Genomic DNA, 15498 nt, shown 5'->3' with positions numbered 1-15498 from the left:
GTCCAGTTGTATGGCTCACAGTTTGAGAAGGATATTGATAATCTGAAATGTTTCCAGAGGTGAGCGACCAAAATCTTGAAAGGCTTGCAAACCATGAATCTCTGTGAGCTGGGTATGTTTTAGCATGGAGAGGAAAATGTTAAGTGATGACATGATGGCCATGTTCTGTCATATTGAGAAAGAGCAAGTTTGTTTTCTGCTCTTACAGAGACAACATGGGCAATGGATCCCAAACTACAGGAAAAGAAATCCCACCTAAACATTAGGAAGAACTTCCTGGTGGTCAGAACGGTTCAACAATGGAATATGCTGCCCTGGAGCATTGTGGAATCTCCTTCTTCGGCAAATTTGAAACAAAGATTGCATGACCTTCCGTTGGTTGTACTTTGATTATGCTTTTCCTGCATGGCAGAAGGTTGGACTGACTGGCCCTTGTTTCTTCCAGCTTTTTGATTCTATAATTCTACCTTTGCACTTTGAACTCAGCTTAGACCAATTGAGGTAACCCATGGACAAAGTGGTGGAGAAGAGAGAAACTGGGGCATTTTATAGCATCTGAAAAAGTGGGATGACAGAGGATTGATCAGGCCTATCCCTGACAAATGAGGACAGTTGGAATTGACATCACCACCTGAGTAAGTCTGATATGGCTCCATTCCCTGCTGTTTTAAATACATCTTTAATTCAGAGATCTTCTGGGGGTGTTCACAGAAAGCTGCCTCTGAAGCTCATGAATTTTGTAGCCCACATCACCAGTCTGATTTCTCTTCAATATTTTCCACATCATTAACTGGGTACATTTCCCGAGCTTGGAAGCATGCTTGTTCTCATTAGCAAATTGTTTCCAGAACAGTTGTGTTAAAATGGAGAATTTTCTGGGTCATCAGCTAGGAGTGTTTCTGTGTTTGTGTGTACTGGAGCAGGTGGGCAGATGCTAAATGGTTTTTGTGTTGGCTCATATTCTTCTTGGATTATACTCCAATGCCTGCCCACCCACTAGAGCTCTCCAGATGTTTAGTCTTTAACTTCCACAACTGCTGATAGACTACCAGCTGTTAGGAATTGTGGGAGTTGAAATCCAAAATACCTGGAGGGCCCAAGTTTGCTCATGCCTGACCTTCTCAAGGCATTTGTAGGTCTTTCGTCATAATTGTATGATACACACTAGAGGATTTAAATATTACTAGCAGTGGTGTCTCAGTTTTTATGGTACTTAAAAATATAGTAGGTCTTTACATTCATAATATTCCCTCTTTTTTAAAAAAATGCAGTTTTCCCACTTTTAGTAGCTGTCCCTAACCCCCAAAAATGTGATGCACTGACTTCTATGGTTCCACTTTCACTGTCAAAGGTAATATCCTTTGTCTCCTTCCCTTGAGGTTTTAAAGCAGGGACTAGGTGGCCTCTGCCAGGCAGGAAAACACACTCAAAGCACCCACGACAGATGGTCATCCTGCTTAAAAACCTCCAGAGAAGGAGACTCTATCATGCTCCAAGGCAGTATATTCCACTGTCAAACAGCCTTACAATCAGGAGGGTTTTTTAAAAAAATATTTAGGTAGAATATTTTTTCTCTGAAATTTAGATCCATTGCTCTGTGTCCTAATCTCCAGAACAGCATAAAACAAGCAGCAGAAAACAAGGAAATCTAGGAACATTGGTCAGGTGTTATATTCCAGGAGCTAAGTTCTGAATCTTAACCAGTATTGAATTTCTGCAAAGAGAAGTGTATTTAATCTTGGGTAAAAAAAAAAAGTAATTAAAATCAGAGAGATAGCATTTTTCCTGTTGTGCTAAGCTAAGATCAAAAATATCTCATGCACTGAACACATTTCTGCACCTCTTTCAATGAAATTACCAGAACAATTGGCTTCTTAAATAATGGATCCATATACTAAATCCAAGTATTAATTAATCTATCTCAAGGCCCTCTGCATGTCAAAAATATAGACTTTGATAGAATTATGGCTCTTTCCCAAGTACTTGACATTTCTTAAAATTGAGCAATCTCAAAAAGTTACAAGTGTGTTTGCATTTTTAGGCAGGACAGGGCTGAAAAGTAGTCCCTGGATGTTTTTTGCTCAGAGCCTGTCAGGAAGGATCACATCAATCCCCTCCACACCCGCACAGATACACATTCTGGATCCAGCTTGCATGCAGCTGTGTGGACTAACAAGGTCAACAAACAGACAGTCATCATTCAGGGATTCCAAAGCTATAAAAAGATGGATGAGTCTGCACAGAAAGGGCTTGATACCTGATGTTCACAGATGGATCTGGCCTCAGGTGCCTTTCCTTCTGAAGAAATGTCAAGTACTCTGCAAACACACAGTTTTCTTCTTTTGAAAAGGGGAGGAAAGAACACTCATTGGGTAGAAAAGATATAACTGTATGCCCTGGTAAAATCTGGCATTGCTTTTGCTGTCTTGTCACTTCTGTCCCTCATCCTTGTCACTCAAATCCTTTCATGTGTCCTACACATCAGGTTTCATTTGTTGCATTAAATGTCGAATTCCCCTGAGAAGTACCTTGCCCGACAGTGGAAATCCACAGTAATTCCAGAGGGTTATTAACAAGTTGAAGACTGTCTCCTTTAATTTCAACACAGAAGAATGAGTGACCTATATAATTTTTGGTAGTTGGAGAGTACAAGTTTTATTGCAGATGACAATTTGGTTTTTGGAGCCCAGACAGGAGAGTGGTGGTCTCCAAAGTCAACATATCAGTCAAGGATCTGCTTCAAACGGTTATTCCCAATTAAGTGTAGTCATCAAACATGAATTTGCTTTTATACACAATTGGGAAGGCTTTTTGCAGCTAATAAGAATGCCTAGAAGTCAAACAAATGAATCATCACCAGTAATGCCCATATCTTATCATACCTTCTGCATTAGATTGTTTCAGAAAGGATATAAAGATGCTCAAGGGAAGAAGTCCTTAACATATCCCTCTATATGCACTTTAAGTCTCATATGGATCTCAACTTATTCTCAGACTTTAAGATTGACATCCTTGTAGCCTCTTTTGCTCAAAGCTGTGCAAGAATATGACACTGCAGGATAGACTATGTCACTTTGGAGGATTACAGGAGACTTTTACAAGAGGGCAGGAGTCAAGTGGAGACGAAATACTCTTTGATCCTTAAGGCTGTGGTTTTCTCCTTCCCAGATAACCTCCTTCTATTCTTCTATAATCAGCCCTCTATCTTCGCTACAGTTGAGTGGGCAGAACCATTGTGAAAAAGGCTACTAAAAACCATGCTTGAAGTTGACCATAGATTCTCACTGGAGGATCTTGAGATTCCCAGAGAGGTATTTTCACAAAGTCACACTTTAGGACCTAAGAAATTCTAATATGTCTTTGTGGTCAACCTCCTAGTGAAGATTTTATTCAAATCTCTGAATAATCAAAATTTCAAAAATCAAATCCACAAATGTAGAAGATAAACTGTACTAGTAGAGAGTATGTCTGTGCATTTTGGTTGAACATCAATCCGTTTCTACTGGTTGGATACCAGTAGACCCCAATATCCATTTTTGCACACTTCTCAAAAACGGGTGCACAGCCTGATGGCCGTTTTCAGACCTCAGTCAAAGATACTTCTAGATCAGACCCATTGGTAGCAATGGGTGGGCTCCCCAGGCTCCCCTTCCCATCATTTTTAGAGCTATCAGGATGAAAACAACCACACTCGGAGGACACATCTACCACTGTTAGCCCACCAATTTTCATAACGTCTGTGTCATTCTCTGATTTTTAGGAATTTCTTTTCTTTCTAGAAATAAAATCTGAAATAATTTTCTGAAGAAGAGGAGGGGAGACAATGGATTGTGGCCATGTTTCTCCACAGATTGAAGCCCAACTAAGTGTTGAAGTTGTTCTTTGTACTACTGGCAAATGGCAACAGTCAGCCAATACTTATTATTATATTTTTATTTTAAAAATTCAGAAGGCAGAGACGAGCAGCCCAGAGAGATATATAAACAGAGAACTGTTTGCAAAAGGAGGAGGTATGTAACTAGGTAGTTGTTTTCTGAGAATGAGGATTTTCTATTTGTTTTAATAATTATTATCTTTTAGAAGTATTTTCTGAAGGAGAGGAGGGGAGGAAAAACTAACTAAAGGGTGACTCAAGGCTTTCAGAGCCACCCAAATATTTCTAAAGAAAAGCACACTACAAGAGCAAAGAGAAAGAGATGCTCTTTCTTTCACCCAAGTCCCCAAACACACGCACACACTCCGACCACCTGTCCTGCATGTTCCCAACTCCCAGTCAGTCACACTAAATAAAAAGAATCAAGAAAATTAAGAAAAATCAAAAAGATTCCAGAGAGAGGCCAAGCCAAGCCAAAAAATCAATCTGAGTGGCGGCAAGAGAAGGCAATTGGACTGAAGCACGAGGACGCAACTGAGAGCAATGGAGGCAGTCACCCCATTAAATAGACTCAGCTAGCATAAGACACATCATGGTGATCTTCTCCTGAAGACACTTTTGCCAATGCCTTGTTTATAGTCAACACAGGCTGTCTTGACACAACCTAGTTTACCAAATAATTCTCAAGTCCTGACAAGAGAAGTCTCACCTTCGGTGTGAAAACAAAACACCAAGTACATTTTCTTGTTCACTTTGTGCAATTTGTGAAATAAAGTTGCTAGAATTTTTAATTTTTGGATCTTGGAGATAAATGAGGGGAAGGAGAGGGAGGAAAGGAGGAAGAACATATAAAATGATGGATTCATGGTCATAAAAATACAAATATCCCAATCAATGGCCCTGTGTTTGATTTGTAGCAAGATTGCAGTCATTGTAGTTTTTAATTAATTTTAAAAATACAAAAATTGTCTCCAAGACAAAAAAGGACAATTTCACATAGAAATGTTTACTCTTTTGTTGGCTGAGGACAGCCTGTGTTGACTATAAACAAGGCATTGGCAAAAGTGTCTTCAGGTCCCTAATTTCTTCAGATTTTTAGATTGGGACATTTTAGCTGCAGCAGTCCATGCATTAATAAGTTCCCAATGAAGCCACTAAAACACACTCTGGTGAATTTGTCCTTGATGATATTTCAGAAGCAACAAGTAGTTCAAAATGCTGCAGAAAAGTTGTTGACTGTGTTATGTGTTATCTATAAGCTCATTTATGTGACAGCGTTCTAACAGTTGAAGGCTTTGAATGTCAACATTGAGTTCCAACTAGAAGCACATTGGCAGCCCATGCAATTCCTGTGTTATGGGTTGTCCGTATGATATCATATACGTAGGCAACACGTAACACAGATCTTAACAGAGTTGTGTTGGCTGTCAATTTGCTTCCAGCAAATGATGATGACATTCAAAGCCCTAAACACTTGGGTCTTTGGCATTTTAAGGAGCACCTACTCCTATATAGATCTGCAAAAGAAACGAGACTATTGGAGGGAAACACTGTAGAACTAATGCAGTTTGGCACCATTTTAACTGCCATGGTTCAATGCTATAGAATCCTAGGATTTTATAAAGTCTTTAGCCTTCTCTACACAAACTCCAGAGAGGGAAATAATCCAACACTGAGTTTTAAATTCCAAAAACCAACTAGCAAAGGAACAGAAGTATTTCTCAGAAGTGAGTCACAGTGCCACTGAAACTCATAACAGGCAATCTATGAGGCTAAAATTAACCTGTATAGATTTTTGGGTTTTCTATACACAGGTGATTTCAAGCCACAATAAATACACTGCTTCGTGTTGATGACACTGCCTTTTGTAGGCCCAAGTGAAAAGAAATCCATTAGAATTAAAGTCAAATCTAGAACCAAAGCTATTTTTATTCAAGTAATTGAATTTGAGTGGATTGCTCCCAGTGACCTCCGTGAAATGAAACCAGCTTAAATACAGATCCTTTGCTTTAATTCTGTTGTGGATCAGACTTATAGTAAGAGATTGTGATCAAGATTCTACATCACTATCCACATTTCATAACTTTACAAATCTGTCACTAGAAGTGACATGCAAAGAGGCACATCTAGGTATTGGCAAGAATGTTCCAAAATACACTGTGTGCATCTGACATTAAGAGCTGTTCAACAGTGCAATATTATGCTTTTTAGAGTCTCTTTCTCTGGAAGTTTTTTAAAAAGAGGGCGGATGGTTGTATGCTTTTGTTATCTAAACCCTGGGACCCTAAAAGGACCCTAGGACCCACAGCCCAAGGAAATGCCAAGAAGGATATCAGTGTTGAGTTTATGAGTGACCTTTCTCCCAGAAACTCAATTCAGCTAACCTCCACAGACAACCTCTGCCTGGAATCTACAGGTTGCACAAACATGTACACACACACCAGGGGGGAACACAGGGCAAATCACTTCATTCTTTCTGGCAGCAGGCATAATCTCTTAACAATACCCCCATGCACCCAACAAAGGATTAACCAAAAGGTCATGAAAGTTGCCTAATGCCCTGTCCTTATAATCCATTCAGGTATGCCAACACCCATTGTCACCCATTATTTCACCAGACCGGACTCATTGTCTCACGCCAGGCTGGTAGGAATTCTTTCCACAACATACCCACCAGTGGGAGACCCAAACTTCAAAGTGAGCAATGACAGGTTGTTAAAGTTCCCACCAGACCCGAAGACCAATCAGCTGCAGAAGCAGTTAGTATGCCTCAACCAATCAGTGAACAGATCCTAGCCACACCAACCTACACCAATCAGCACTAGAGGCAACGAAAGTCCATTATTTTACATAACTGTCAAACTCCTACAAATGACTCCATTTATATCAATTGCCTTTTTGTCTGATTTGGAAGCACAGATCTTCTGACATTCACTCTGACCAAAGTGAATAAAACCTCTAGACTTTGCCTTCATCCTGCTGTTTCTTATTTTGAATTGGAGCTAGACATTCCAGGACCCCAAACCAGTGGTTCATGTGGAGCTGAAATCACATAACACTTCCTGCATGACACAATGGGGTTGAATGTATGACCTTTGCCGTCTCTACCAACTTTATGTTTCTGCAAATCTATGATTCTATGATCCCCTGATATTTATTGGCAGTCTCCCATCCAAGTACTAACTAAAACTAATCCTGTTTAGTGCAGATGGATCAGATGGGATCTGGTGTCTTCAGATATTTAGGCACTTTGCATGGGCTAAATCATATTATTAATCCTGATTAAAGTAGAGCCATTAATCTATTGGATTTAGCTAAGTGTTGATTTTTTACTTAACAGTTGATTTAACCAGTTGGATTCCAGCCATGCAGTTGCACATCTTTGTAAATACATAAAAGAATGCCAGGCAATCTAGTTCATGAATAAAACAAATGAGCAGACATTACAGTGCATTTGGAGGCTTGAATTCTAAACTGCCAGGAACTTGGGCTTATCTTTAGTGCAAAATCTGTCCCACATGCTTATCAAATTCCGGTTGATGAACAATAAGCCACCCCATAAAAGAAGTGCAGAAAGGTATCACTACATTTACTTTTAATCAGTTCAGTAAAAAAAGGTGTGATGCCACCCACAACAATACTTTAATATGTGATGGAAATTTCCATCACTTTGTTGAACACAAAAGGGACTGAACAGGGAGAACAAAATAAAACAAGCCAGCACCCTAATCCAGAATGATCGACACCATCAGTAATGCAGAAATGAAATTCCTGATTACACTAGGAGCCAGAATGGAAGCAAAGCTGAATGCCTCTATTGTTTTTGTTTTTTTCCTTTCTCCAAAATGGTCTGTGGGTTTGGCTATTTATATCCTCCTGGCTAAAAGAGGGGAAAAATACCGTAATACAGTGAAACTTGTAAATCTCTTTCAAACATGATAAAATGGATGTGAAGGGAGACGACTGATAAATTACTGGGAGCTGTAATTCAATCTCAGGGTTCTAATGAGCTCATCAATCAATCAAAGGTTTGCTTCTCTGGTCTGTGATATCATCTCTACCCTCTCTATTGAATTATGGCTCTGTCATAAATCCTCCCTTATAAAGTATCTTTTGACTGAATATGCTACCTTATAAGAGCGGGATTTTGCTGTGCTATTGGAATTGGGGGATCGGCTTCTGTTTCCAGCAGATTTCTTCCCTCCTCTTCCCATAGGATTACAGATTATCCCTTTTAATATGATCTGTTGCAGTAGGTTGATGCTTCAAGCCAGGGGAGTATCAAGGTGGGTCAGCCAGCTCATGTTTCTTATATTTACTATTATGATACCAGTTGATTGGTTTAACCTGGCGAAAGGGTTTTTTTTTGCAAACAAGTGGCAGAGAAAATATAAAGTTTGTATAAAAAAGGAACAAGCTTAAATTCCTAGCATGTTCAGATGTTACTCAAGATTCAGTAGTTTTGCCTGGACATCCACCATGAAATAAGGTAGACAACAATGGTATAAATCAGTGGTTCCCAACCTTTGGGTCTCCAGGTGTTTTGGACTTCAGCTCCCACAGTTCCTAATCGTTGGTAAACTGGCTGGGATTTCTGGGAGTTGAAGTCCAAAGGTAGGCAACAATGGTATAAATAGACTACTGATTTTAACAATCGTTAGCGTTGCTTGGTCCATTTTGGTTATGCTATGTGAATGCTACTACTCTGGTGCAAAGTTGTAACATTAGGTGACCTTGGGCAAGTCACAGTCTCTTAGCTTCTGACAAAAGCTGAAACAAGTCCTCTTAACAAATAAATCTTGGCAAGAAAACTATGTGATAGTTTCACCTTACAGTCACGCTGGAGGGATATTCCCAACTATAATGGTGGGCATCCTAGTGAAAAGTTACATCACCATCATCAACCAACCAGTGATTGCACAAAGTTGAATGGTGCCATTGTACATTCTCTTTTTAGTCAGGACAGGAATAGATATGTATCTATGGCAGTGAATGGAGCACAAGTAGAGTCAGCAAGATGGATATTTGCATGATGGTCTTGGTGTACAACATATCCCAAGCAACATCTTTTCCCAATACACAATAAGTCTTGATGTGAAACATTATGGATTCAATGAAACTGGGATAAATCCTAACAAGTTGCCATGCAAATCTGTATGAAATATAACTTTCCAAAGATGTGTTCATTGCACCAAAGCTGTATGTCTTAAAAGTGGGCTGGGGAATTTTCCTCCTTAAATGTTTGTCACTGCCAATTCAATTACTGGTATCCAATTACTGGTATCTCAAGGGACACACCTGTTCTGAAGATATGGTTAATTTTGTGAAAACAAAATAGGTACATACCTACAATTGCAGTGTGGATTAATGTGCAGATTCCTGTAGGAAAGATGATTGCCAAGAGAAATAAATTCTCATGCCATTAAGTCTCCTGAAAATTCAAAAGCCTCTCAGGCAGGAATTGAGAACTTTTGACCCTGCAAATATTGTTGGACTGTAATTCCCATCGCTGCTATACTAGCTAGGAATAGATGGTACAATGGTTTCACTTGTACAATAAGCACATAAAAAATGAGAAACTTGTTTATTTCCTTTAAGAAGCACATGACTGGTGGCGGGGGTGGGGGAAGGGAATGCCTCCTGAGCAAATGTTGGTGTCTGGGAAACAGTATCTAGGCTGCATCTTTGCTGCAAAGGAGTGATATGATGAATTACTTTCTTTGTGGATGGAGGATGATTAATTAAACTTGTCAGAGTGAGTTTAATGCCTCTTGAGCCTCGTATCTATTTTTAGAGTTAGCAATTTTGAATGTGCCATGTCTTCAAATTCAGGAACAGCTTCTGGGTGAGACTGTTAAGTTCCAAAGTGAAAAGATGGATTCTCAAAAGATGATCCACACAGTGCCTGAAATATAGAATAATTTTGGGTGGGTGGACACAGCTCCTGTGGATAGATTGATGGAGGAAAGAGGATGGATGGATGGATGGATGGATGGATGGCAGGCACAATTTCTATGCGTGGATACATTCAGATCTTCCTTCTGAACTTCCTGTAGGCCACCAGTTGGCCATTATAAGAAGAAAAGAGTGATAAACTAAAGCAAGGAACATCTCCTTCCAGATGTTGTTGGGTTAATTTCTTTTCCGACCTCCAACTTGGATTCTGTTGGCCAAGGCTCATGGGAATTGCAGCCAGGCAACATCTAGAGCAGTGGTTCCCTTTGGCCCTTCAGGTGCTTTGTACTTCAGCTCCCACAATTTCTAACAGCTGGTAAAATACTGGGCTTTCTGGAAGTTGAACTCCAAAACAACTGGAGAACCAAAGGTTGAAAACCACTGATCTAGAGGGACATACATTTCCTATTTATGATATTGACCTGTGATTATGGAATCTGAAATTATGCTTTGAGTGTATTGCTGGTAGGCTCCAAGGTTATTCTATCTGACTCTTAGATAAAGTTTGACTATGCTTCACTTATGTGGGTCCAAAACCATGGAAAATTTTCCCCTATCCTTACTGGAGGATGCATAAGCCATTTGAAGCTTAACATTAAAGTGTGTTATGGTGTGATGGGGAAATGCTGCAGATCTCCAAGATCCAGGAGTAGGGAGTATGGAGTCTACCAAGCCAATTGTTGGTCTATCCCAATCTAAAGAAGACTCTACAGCTGTGAACAGAAATAGCACCGAGCATCGCTAATCATAATTTCTTCTTTAAAATGTACCTGATTCTCTTTGAGGGGTGAATTATGTTAAATTGCTTGGCGCTGAAGCTAGCCAGTGCTGCCTGTGGTAAATAAGTCAACATCATTCCACTGGTTTCCTAATTCAGCCATCAGGAAAACCAATGAGGCAGTCTAGCAACTGAATTTTTCAACAGCAGCTGCAGACAGAATTGAAGTCTTCAGAGATTTGAGTTATAATGATCTGCAAACCTTTATCCTGGCACATCTGCTCTATGGGCGATTTCTCCACAGTGACACCTCTCTCCCGCTCTTAATTCAATGTTTCTGGAATCATTATTTTGTGTTTATCGGCACGGAACTGTTTCTGACATCTATTAGTGCAGTTCCCAGGCAAATGTTTAAATCCCTGCTGGAGCTAGGCTTCATATCCATTTAGTACCTTCTAAATAAGAAGATCTGGTGATTTTTGCATGTAACACTTTTTTTCCATTTTGTCCTTTGAGACGAAAACCACAGAAGTAAAGATAGATCAAGATGATTTGATAAAGAAAATGAAAATAAAAAGAGGGACTGGAAATAAGCAATAAAACCAGATATGGAGGAGAGACTATACCCAGAATCTTGTTAGTGACCTATGCATTTCCTTACGTCCCCATGTGAACTGCTCTGAGTCCCCTCGGGGAGATGGAAGTGGGTAATAAATTATTATTATTATTATTATTATTATTATTATTATTATTATTATTATTATTATTATTATTGTTGTGCCCAATATACATAACTGACCATAGAGTATGATTTGCCCAAGGTCATCTAGTGGATGTCATGGCTGAATGGGGATTCAAACTCCAGTTTTCAAACCCCTACACATACCTCCTCTCTTTTACCATTATGAAATATGCATGTAGTTGTTTATTGGGTTGCACACTCAGTTGTGCAGTGTTGCAACTCAATTGTGTGGTAGCACTGCACAATCATGACATGTAGTAACAATAAATTTATTACGATCAACAGATCAGATATGGATTGTAAAATTACACTCTTTCTCTTTTATGTAGGATATCAGCCTAAGTTTCAGAACTTTAAAAAGTTATTTGCATTAAAAGGAATGAAGGGGCAGGTCTTACTGAACTTAAGTATAAGGCTTTCCCTCTAAAGAAAAGGAGAGATTAAAGCTCTATACAAAATCTGGTTGACTTCTGGTTTATTTCTTGGCTGAAAAGAAGGTCCTTGAGGAGTTAACTTATGGAGGACTCTTATTGATATTCTTTTTAAAAATTAAGGACACTTAAAATAGAATCATAGAATCAAAGAATCATAGAGTTGGAAGAGACATCGTGGGCCATCCAATCCCACTCTCTGCCAAGAAACAGGAAAATTGCATTCAAAGCACACCCGACAGATAGCCATCCAGCCTCTGTTTAAAAACTTCCAAAGAAGGAGCTTCCACCACGCTCTGGGGCAGAGAGTTCCACTGCTGAACAGCTCTCACAGTTAGGAAATTCTTCCTAATGCTCCGGTGTAATCTTCTTTCCTGTAGTTTGAAGACACTGTTCTGCATCCTAGTCTCCAGGGCAGCAGAAAACAATTTTGTTCCTTCCTCCCTATGGCTTCCTGTCACATATTTACATGGCCCTCATCATTTCTCTTCTCAGCCTCCTCGTCCTCAGATTAAACATTCCCAGCTTTCTAAATTGCTCCTCATGGGGCTTGTTCTCCAGACCTTTGATCATTTTAGTCACCCTCCTCTGAACACTTTCCAGCTTGTCAACATCTCCCTTCAATTGCGGTGCCCAGAATTGGACACAGTATTCTGACCAAGGCAGAATAGAGGTATAGCATGATTTCCCTAGATCTAGACGCTATATCCCTATTTATTCAGGCCAAAATCCCATTGGCTTTTTTAGCTGCTGCATGACATTGTTGGCTCATGTTTAACTTGTTCCCCACGAGGACTCCATGATCTTTTTCACATGTACTACTGTTGAGCCAGGCATCCTCCATTCTGTATCTTTGCATTTCATTTATTCTGCCTAAGTGGAGTATCTTGCATTTGTCTCTGGTGAACTTCGTTTTGTTAGTTTTGGCCAATCATCTCGCTAATCTGTTAAGATCATTTTGAATTCTGCTCCTGTCTTCTGGAGTATTGGCTATCCCTCCCAATTGGGTGTTGTCTGAAAACTTGATGATCATGCTCTCTAACCTTCAATCTAAGTCATTAATAAATATGTTGAACAAAGCCAAGATGGAACTTGATGGAAGGGGTGTAGCTTTGCAAGGATCCCATGGGAGGTCAATGCAGTTGCCTAATCCTGCCTTTAACGAACATTGCCTGGAATTTAAATTGATAGGTAAGATATTGGCACCTGAAAACAAGTTGCAGTACTAGGGTTAGTCTCAGAAGATGTCAGGTTTGCCATGTAGCATGGAGATCTTGGAGTCAGGGGTATTGGGTTTGCTCATCACTCAGCTGGCTCAGGTTGTGATTCAGGCTAGGGGTTTCCTCTACCTTCTCTTCAGTTTCCAAGTCAGTTTTTGGAACTGACAGTTTTTGGCACCTGAGACACAACAGTGTTTACCTTCATTGAACTTTCATGCAACTTGACTGCCAGCCAGACTGGAGTTATGTAAAATAAATGGTTCTGACTCAGCAGCTTGGAGTTTCATTTGAGAAGATATAAGTCAGCATACAATCCCTGCCTCACCATGTTTAGGAATGAAAAATTTATCTTCTAAAGTTCTTTTATTTAAAAAAAAATCTTCTAAAGTACTTACAAGTAGGTTCATCCTGACATCTTACATAATTTCTCTCTAAATGATTGACTATGACTCTTTCTGACTAGAAGGAAAATTTGGAGATTTTTTCTAAATGCTTCAGATTCCTCCTGCTGTGACTCGTAATTGCTTGACAAATTCTACTTTAGAACTGAACAGATACACATTTTAAGGCTGGTCAACAAACAATGCATTTCTACTGAACCAAATATTACACAACGAAAGCTCAATGATAGGAAGACATGTGGATGCCTGGCAAAGTGGAAAACCCATCAAACTGCAGCTTCTTGAAATAAATTATGTACTCCTGCTGCTTTAGTGGAACAAAGCTGAAAGATACGTGTGCAGTTATCTGGAAAAATCAACATGAGAACATGCCCTCCATAGATTAGCTGAGATGTGCTGGATCATAGATTAATTTTATATTGCCAAGATTAGGAGAGGGGCAACTCAGCCCTTCAGGGAGAGCTAAATCCCTTAGATCAAAATTTACTGCTCCTTCAGATCCTTCTATAGGCTGGTTCAGATATAACAAAAATTGTAATTTTAAGAGTGCAAACCTAAGACATCTCAAATTCCTATGCACTCTCCTTGGAATTTAAATGTCACTTAATTTTGTTGAACTTCTCTAATCCCGCTTGCATTTTCTTTCTGCCCTTATTTATTTATTTATTTATTTATTAACAGCATTTATATTCCGCCCTTCTCACCCCAAAGGGGACTCAGGGCGGATCACATTACACATATTGGCAAACATTCAACGCCTTTTAACATAGAACAACGACAAGACAAACATAGGCTCCGAGCAGGCCTCGAACTCATGACCTCCTGGTCAGAGTGATTCATTGCAGCTGGTTGCAGCTGGCTTGCTTTCCAGCCTGTGCCACAGCCCGGGTCCTTGTTTCATGCTGGCTTGCAAGATGTTGGGTTTTTTCCCAAATGAAAATTCTTGGAATCTTTTTTTTCTAATGCCTTTTACTTGATTTGGACAATTTTGTGCATTATTTACCTAATTTCACAACTATTCCCATTTCCTGAAGGGTATTTCTGTGTATTCCCACTCCAATTATGCCCATTTTTACAGTATACATTTGCAAACATTTATATTTCTTTCAATTCCCATGCCCTTTTCCTTCCCTGGTATAGCTCCTGCTATAGCAGGGAAGGCTGGGCTTTAGCACAGCAGGTAAATTACCAGCAGTAATAAGATCTACCAACTGAAAGGTGGTTAGTTCAAAGCCCAGCCGGGGTAAGCACTCGATCGTCAAGCCCAGCTAATTGTTTACCTAAGCGTTTCAAAAACAGCTTAGAGCTGTAAGTAGAGAAATTGGGTATTGCTAATTAGCTGGGGAGGTATGTTAAGGCACCACAAAGAACAAGACCAGAAATGCAATGACCAAAAGGAAGGTGAAGGAGAAAGTCCTAATGGCTCTTCATCATAGAGAATGGAGCAACAAATTCTGACTGAATCTGAACTCGACCTCCAAGACATCGAAACTGGACTTTGAGACAACATACCTCTTTCTGTCTTTTCTGTTCTGTCTGTCCAAACAGCATTGAATTTTTGCTGTGTATGTGTACTGTAATCCACCCTGAGCCCCCTTGGGGAGATAGGATGGAATATAAATAAAGTGTTGTTGTTGTTGTTGGCAGGGGGTTGGACTGGATGGCCCATGAGGTCTCTTCCAGCTCTATGATTCTATGATACACAGACTGAAGGACAGTTTTTATCCTACAGCTGTAACCATGTAGAACTCCGTGAATTCGCACTGATGTGTCATTGGGGGCTGTGTGGTGAGGGTGGGGATGTGAAGGGATGGATGCATTGTTTTGTGATATGTGCGGGGGAAGGCATGTAATTTCGTTGTGTAATAGCACAGTGACAAAAAAGCTATTCTATTCTATTCTTTGAAATACCATAGGTACATTGTTTGCATACACCTTTTTCTCAGAAACATTCCATATGCATTAGAAATGTGAAAATTCTATGTCCCTTAGAAAAGTGAAAAGTGAACCACAATTCTCATGAAATGCAGTAGTGCTACTTTTGTAAAGTGTGTTCTGTCCAATGAAATTTCTTTCCATTTCCATGCCTTTTTCTTTCCCTGGTATAGTCACAAGCATAAGTTCAATTTTTTTGCTTCCATGTGTAATTAATCATGC

Source organism: Anolis carolinensis, chromosome 4 (assembly GCF_035594765.1).
Source record: "Anolis carolinensis isolate JA03-04 chromosome 4, rAnoCar3.1.pri, whole genome shotgun sequence".
In the NCBI taxonomy this organism is placed as follows: Eukaryota; Metazoa; Chordata; class Lepidosauria; order Squamata; family Dactyloidae; genus Anolis; species Anolis carolinensis.
This window is presented reverse-complemented; position numbering follows the sequence as displayed.